Below are 6,827 nucleotides of genomic sequence, written 5' to 3'. Positions count from 1 at the left end.
AACATCATGTGTTGACCCATTTGAAAAGGATAGTTGAACTACTAACCCATTACCTAAATGGGAAAAACTATTTTGCTTTTCTAGTTGATTTTAAATCTCATATTTCATTCCCATCATTAATATAAAATCATATTTTTACATTTATTTTTGTTTAATATGATGAATATATAACATTATAAATGTATCAAAATACTTTATATGAAGCTTATATTTTTCTTTGAGAATATATATATATATATATATATATATATATATATATATGTTCTTAATATTTATTACTTAGTTATGATTAGCCCAAAAAGGTTACACTGTTAACCTGCAATCTAAATATGAAAATGGTTTCATTTTTAGATTGATTTTATATTTCATTTATATCACTCATAAGAATAACTCTTGTTTACCACACTTATTTTTGTTTTATATGATTAATATATAATATTATATATGTGTCCAAATTTTTTCCCTAATTTTTTTGTATTATTCTATTTTAAAAATTTTATTTTTTTAATTATACATCATGGGTTGACCCATTTAACTTGAAAGGTTGAGCAAGTAACACACCCCTAGATGGGAAAATGGTTTCATTTTCCATCGGTTTTAAATTATATATTCTAAGTCCATTACTAATATATAATAATAGAGATGCATTCAATTTTTTACTCTTTATTTTCTATTTTTGTATTTTTTTTTATTTCTAATTTTTTATTATTTATTTATGACATCATGGAATTATCCATTTAACACAAATGGTTGAACCACTTACCCACCACCTAGATGGAAAATATATTTCCATTTCTAGGTTTATTTTAAAAATATAAAATTTCATTTTATTAATATTATTGTGTATGAATTTATTAGAGTAATTTAATAATGAGAAACAAAAGTATTTCAATGTTGAATTCAATGAGAGAGAGAATGGGATTTATTTATTGTCTTAAATATGAGACTTAATGAGAGGTAATTAAACATACTTAATAGTATTATTTTAATTACTTTTTCTACCCTCTCAATAAAGACAAACCCAATTTAAGAAGAGGGGTATTTTAGTTAATAAAAATTCCAGAAACCCAAAACCTCATTCATACTTTTATTATAGTATAGATATAGATATAGATAGTTAATTAATGCATTTTCTACAAATTGTGCAATTGTTTGTATTGTTGTTTCTGTTATCTTATTTGGGACATTCGTAGGCATGCTTAGTGCTTAGCATGATATGTTACTCTCTTTTAGGTTAGTGCAAATTCAACCTCATTGTTAAATCCATCTGATATTCTCAATCTTTTGGACTCCCTAATGCCTATACAATCAAGTTAAAAAATAAAAATAAAAAAGTTATTGGATCCCATCATATTTGCATGCATTGTATTGTATGTGCTTCTAAGCTGCTTGTTAGAATTCCTTTTTGAAATCATGCCTTTGACATTTACTTGTTAATAACACTTTGAAGCATGCCTCTGTTATTGTGTTATGCAACTAAGAGGTATGGGCCTAAAGAATGGTATGCAACATTCTAGGCCTACTAACCAATCAAGCCAATGGATCTGATAAAGATCGTTGTAATCTCCTCATATTTTTTTTTAACTCTTCAATTTTGACTTAGAAACTCCTAAACTTCATTGGGGTTACTGGAACAATTATTCCTCTATATTTATAATAAGTCTACCAGTTCTGTTCTAATGGTTTAAAATTTCTTATCGTCTTTCTGAACAATGCTTCCTCTTTTATAATGAGGAGCAAGAAATGTAGGAGGACTCAAAGATTCTCATCAAGCGAACTAATATCGATGGAAGGAGGTGGGACAGACGACTAGAATTTCCCTTTGGGTTTTAAGAGGATTTATGTGAGTTTAGGAATAGGTGAGGGATTTCATGAGGGGTCTTTTTGTAAACTTCTAAAATGAAGGGGGGCTAAGGTTGGGGTTTTTTGTAATTTCGAGTGAGGGTTCATAGGAAGGGTGTGATGCTGATCCTTAACGTAGGGAGAGACCAAATGGCGCTTTAGTATTTTTTTTAGGGCCTGTGAACACATGAAAAATTTGGTAGCTTGGGGTTTAATTGTAATATTCTAGCAATTGGGAAAAGTGGAGTGGATTTTGGTAATTTGGGATTAGGGGTATTTTGGTAATTTAGAAGAAATGAGGTATTTTGATAATTTGACATAAAAGCTATCTTTGGAAATTTAATATGAAGGGTATTTTGGTAAATTTCCATGATGAGTGGTATTTTGGGAATTTAGTATCCTTTTGCTCTAAAGGTAATTTGTGAATTGGGTCATTGAAATGGAGTTTACGACTAGTTACCATCAAATTCTGGGGTTTGAATTTGATCCTTGATCTAAACAAGTATTTTCAAAGTTCTAAGTTTGATGATCCTGGTTTGAAGGGTTTGGTTTAGGTCATCGGATGCAGGGGTAGATAGGGCCGAGCAAAAACCAGGTAGGTTCAACGGTGGATTTTGAGGATTTGCAATTGAGATTCAGAATCTTTTGATTTTCTGATGTTTCAAAGGGAGATTAGAATGGTTTGATCGGGTGTTTGTGGATAAGTTAAGGTTCAGATAAATGGTTGAGCAGAAATCGAGTGTTGACAACTGCCCCTCTGTTGTGACATAGCAGGTTACAAAACAATAAGGACCAAAAGAAGCATATTGAGAGTTTTGCAAAGGGTAATCTTAAAAGAAGATTAATGTGAGGAAGGAGGTTTAAGGCAAGGCATTGGGTTCCCATGCGACATCTTTCCATCATGTGAATGCTAGCTTTATTATTTTGCACTTGCTTGATTGTTGGGGAATGACATATCCTCAAGGAATGGGGCATAATGCGCATGTGAAACCCAAAATATAAAAAGGACCCAGAGTTATTTCCACTTCCCATTCAATTATTACTATGATATTTAATTATTAATTTGCACTTTAATGTCAACACATAAAGAGGGTTAGTGCATAGAGACTAACATGACTTTGGAAGAAAATTTGTAAGGGTCAAAGCAAAGAGAGTGACGTGACTTCATCAAAAAAATGGTGAAGGTGAAAGCACAGAGGTTTACATGTCTCTAACGAAATATTGGTGGGGGTTAAAGCATAGAGATTGACATGACTTAATTAGAGAATTAACGTGGGTCAAAGCATAGAAGCTTACGTGACTACAATGGATGGACTATTAACAAGGATCAATGTTAAAATCATATCAACCTTTTGTTGGATTTTAATCTCATAAGAGATTAAATCCAATGGGTTTGATTGGTCAATTATATGAGAAATTGCACCTGCACACCTGGTTGAAAAATCAGTTTTTCTCTTACAAAAAAAAAAAAAAAAAAACCCAGTTTTGAACTTGTCCCACATTGGATAAATACAAGGTTTGTTTTCAGTATTTCAATAGGAACTGATTTACACTCCTTAGAATTAGTAGAGGAGAGTATGGGGATTCGATACCACGCAACGTGTGCGCACGCGTGTGTGTGGCGCAATGAGACACTTTAGAGGCGCACTTTGCTCGCACCCGCGTGGCTCGCGATGGGTGGCTTTGGTTTTGGTGCGTTGATGACCGTTGATCACCATTGATGAGATCAACGGTCACGATTCGATCGCGAATAAAAGATAAAAAGCATACTAGGGGCTATGCATTAAGCTAATCACATTATATTGAGAAAGTACTTGAGAAATTTAAGCATTTAGGGTTTAAAGAATATAGCACCCCATATGATTCTAGTATAAAGCTAGTAGAAAATACTGGTAGAGCAATTGCACAACTTGAGTATGCTAGTGCAGTAGGGAGCTTGATGTATGTTATGCTTTATACCAGTCCTGATATTGCATTTGCAGTAAGTAAATTCAGTCAGTTTACAAGTAATCCCGGTGCAGAGCAAGGGAAGGCAATTGGGAGAGTTCTTGGGTATCTCAAGAGAACTTTGGAACTTGGCTTTTTTTATTGTGATTATCCAGCTGTACTAGAAGGGTACACTGATGCAAGTTGGATTACTGGTAATGGAGATAACAAGTCCACATCTGGATGGATTTTTGTCCTTGGTGGGGGTGCGATCTCTTGGGCATCCAAGAGACAAACTTGTATATCTCACTCGACCACGGAATCCGAATTCATAGCCTCAGCAACTGTTGGAAAAGAGGCTGAATGGATTAGGAATTTATTATTGGATATAAAACTTTGGCCTAGTCCTATGCCTCCAATTTTCATTTACTGTGATAGTGAGGCAACTCAGTCAAGGGCCTACAGTGGTACCTACAATGGTAAGTTCAGACATATAAGTCTGAGACATGAATTTGTTAGGCAACTGATTCAAGATGGAGTCATCACTATAACCTATGTGAGGTCAAGTAAAAACATGGCTGATCCTCTTACCAAGGGTTTAGCCAGAGAATTGTTAAGAATGACAACCAAAGAGATGGGATTAAAACACTTTACTTAGTCACCTGTAATGGTAACCCAACCTGAATTGAAAAGCCATCAGTATTGGATTTAATGAGTAACAACAAGTTACAGCAATGTGACTGTTAGCACTGACATTGAGAAATTTCCCATCAAAACATAAACAGTGCTGTCCGTTATGATGAGAGGTTGAGATAAACTCTTAATGAAGTTCTGAAATGTGTCAAATAATGGAGCACATAGTGGAACTTCACCTATGTGAACATAGAAGTGGTGCCGCTTCTCATGAGGGTTTGGGTTTGCTCTCGGGATTGTTCATGAAACCAGGAAAGAAGCACATGACCATAACAGTGCTAAGCAAAATTTGAAACTCTTGTAGAGACTAAACATTTTTATATGTATAGGTGTCTCCGGTCTGTCTTGAGAGTAGTTGGTTTAAGGTCTTGCAAAGACTAAACATCTTTTGTATGCATAACTGTGTCATAGTAGTTTGGATTGAGAGAGAACTATGTAATTGATCAATCAATGTGGGGGATTGTTGGATTTTAATCTCATAAGAGATTAAATCCATTGGGTTTGATTGGTCAATTACATGAGAAATTGCACTTGCACACTTGGTTGAAAAATCAGTTTTTCTCTTACAAAAAAAAAAATAAAATCTGTTTTGAACTTGTCCCACATTGGATAAATACAAGGTTTGTTTTCAGTATTTCAATAGAAGCTGATTTACACTCCTTATGAAAGTCAATAGGAGCCACTTTGGTTTGACCTAAATCAAACTAGGGCATAATAATTGTTCCCTCTAGCTAATATGAGTGCATGTGATAGGGAGATTCATACAATGAACTCTCTAAAGGCCTTCCATCATTAGCATGAGGATGGGTCCTTCAGTAATGAGGAAACACACCAGAAAATGGGCTATCCATTTGTTGTCGGGCTTGTTTGAGTGTTTCATGAGATGATAGGGGGGGCATCATAGACCGATGTGGGAGGGCTTCACTAGAAAATGGGAACTCTCTCACGGTACCTTGACGTTCAAGAATATGATGGGTAAGCACTTACTGGATAGAAAGGTTTACCTGAAAATGGCTCTAAACCTTGTCTGACAGAGGCCAAAGGGAAAGCTCATATGATGAGTGGATATGATTCTTCACAGAAAGGTGGTGGGGTTATGCAGCTGAAACAGTTGGCTCCATGCACCCTATGTGGTTTCCCACATTTCTAGAGACAACACGTAGTCTCCATCACTGAGAAATGAGGAAAATCTCAGAGATGAATAAATGGAAATGGATCGTAGATTAAAATCTATATCTATGTAATGAACATGAATCAAATTAGGTTGTGGACTGATATTTTCTCTTTTATCAAAAAATGGCAAACAGATCATTTGCAAAGCTTCTTGACGACAACAAGCTTAAGGGCCCAAACTATGCCGACTGGTACAAAAACCTTATGTTGGTCCTAGCTTTTGAAAAGCTAGACAAAGTGGCAAAGAATCATGCCCTGGAGTGTTCGGGCAATAGGGATTCTGAGGCCCGAATGTGAGACTATCGGGAATGGGAGGAGAAAAACTCCCTTGCCCGGTGTTACATCATTGCCTCCTTGGACAACCTAATATAGAGGCAGTTCGATCAGATCGAACTAGCCAATGACATATTGGATAGTCTCAGGACGATGTATGAAGAGTAGAATTGTTCTACTCGACAAAAGGTCTTGAAACAGTTCATGACCGCACATATGACCAAAGGCTAACAAGTTCACGACCTTGTCTTCGAATGACGGGATACATCAACGAATTGGAGGCTCTTGGATCCGGGCTGGACCTTGTGACCCAGATAGATGCTATCCTTAATTCTTTGCCTTCTTTCTTTAATCCGTTCATTATGAATTATAATATGAACAAGCTGAATATCAGCTTGCAAGAGCTCAGCAATATGTTGCAAAGAGTCGAAGAACTGATTAGAAAGGATGAGCCTGTAGCTATGCTTGTTGAAGCTAGCAAGACAAGCAAGAGAAAAAGGAAGGCAAAGAAGTCTCATAAGAAAGCCACTAAGGGTAAGAAGTAGAAGAAAGACAAAGCATCGGATGCCTATCACTTCTGCAAGAAGACTGGCCACTGGAAATGGAACTGTCCTGCCTACCTGAAATCCAAGAAAGGTAATTTCGAAACTTGTGTTATAGAAACCAATTTATTGATTGCTTCTGCATCCTGGTGTATTGATCTTGATACAGGAGTAATCAAGATTTGATCTTGATACCAATCTTTTGGAGAAAATATTGATTGGAGCTGTATTCACAAGCCATCCTGTTGATTCTTGCGAATGGTCAAGTTCTTTTGGAAGAACACTGTTGATTCTGCTCCATCCTGCACTACGCCATCTTCAGTGGTAGCAGATTTGGATCATTCCTTGGGCGTGAACACCTCCATTGGGAGATACCGT

Source organism: Nelumbo lutea, chromosome 4, assembly GCF_056320005.1.
Source record: "Nelumbo lutea isolate HS-2025 chromosome 4, American lotus-T2T, whole genome shotgun sequence".
Lineage (NCBI taxonomy): Eukaryota > Viridiplantae > Streptophyta > Magnoliopsida > Proteales > Nelumbonaceae > Nelumbo > Nelumbo lutea.
This window is presented reverse-complemented; position numbering follows the sequence as displayed.